The sequence below is a fragment of the Elephantulus edwardii genome, unplaced genomic scaffold, assembly GCF_000299155.1.
Source record: "Elephantulus edwardii isolate Elephantulus edwardi_28Jun2011 unplaced genomic scaffold, EleEdw1.0 scaffold00159, whole genome shotgun sequence".
Classification (NCBI taxonomy): domain Eukaryota; kingdom Metazoa; phylum Chordata; class Mammalia; order Macroscelidea; family Macroscelididae; genus Elephantulus; species Elephantulus edwardii.
The window spans coordinates 1,658,419-1,659,758 of NW_006399909.1; positions in this window are offsets into that span (position 1 = coordinate 1,658,419).

Sequence of the window (1,340 nt, forward strand, 5' to 3'; positions counted from 1 at the left end):
GCTTCATTTTGTTAAAGAGTGAGTTATATTCAATTTTAGCTGACACAGGGAATAGAGAGTTCTAAGATTTGACAGCTCAGCTGAAGTTTAAATTGGGAATTTCAGAACCAACAGGTAAAAGAGGGAGTGATATGAGAAGAGGTTGAACTGTAGTCAGAAAATATCTGCATGCTTTGTCTCTTTCCATACATAAGACCTATGAAAAATGACAAATCTTCTATTTATAAAGTGAAAACTTACCTTAGATGTTTTGAGTGGATTCTGGGTATTCTGTATAAAGATTATGGTCCAATAAAGGCACTGAATTAAAAAAATGGAATTGTTTTCTATTATATGTAAAATACAGCTAACAAATGGTTTGACTCTTTTTTTCTTGACTTGGAATATATAATAATGTTTGAGTCAAGAAAATCTGACTGTTGATACCTTGCCATAGTAACTTTTATGTCTCTATAAACACAGTGGGTATCCCGTTTGGTCTCACACACCAGTGCACAATAAATATTTAGGGGATGAGGAGTCCATAGGGCATTATGTGGATAACTGAAAGTGATGTCTCTCCGGTGATTCAAATCTACAAGCAGCTAAGTGAGAGAAACATGGACAATCTCAGCTCACTTAATTCCCAGGCTGTGAAAATCTTCTGATGGGCCATTTATGAGTCATTTCTATGTCATATAAATGAGAAAGAGAGAAATATTCTCGCATTCAATTTTTTGTGATGAAAAATAAAAGACCTACAGAATAAAGGTTTCTGAAGGAATTCATAGTATTTCCTCACCGCCCAAATTCTTTATATCCTCAGATCATAGAGCACAAACTCCGGCTAAAGTGGGACAGAATGCCAAAGCATCTAGAGGATGGATTGTTGATGTTATTAGCTGTTATCATTTCCACACCCCCCTTTCCCCGTTGTCAGTAGTTTTGTTTCGGGATTTTATTTTTTTATCCTTTCAGAAAAAAGTGTTTGTGTTTTTCTCCAACTTTGTGTGGGTGTGTGTTTGTATGTGTGTGATTTTAACAAAAATTTCCAGAAGCATTGGATTTTCTTTCATTCATTTTTGTGTATTTTCTTCCCTTCTCCTCCCTCAGTTCACTTTAAAAAATATTAATTCATTATTGCACAATTTCATACTTCTCCCTCCTCCAGTTCACTTTGCAGCACACCTTTTATTTTGGACTGTTGAAATATATATGTTGTTGTTGTTAAGTGCCGTAGAGTCGTAGACAACTTGTAGCTACACTGTGAACGAAAGACCTAGACACTTGTGTAACTTTCATCTTTCTCCAGGTTCATAGGGTTTCCAGACACAAGCTATTTTGAAAGTGGATGCCACTCC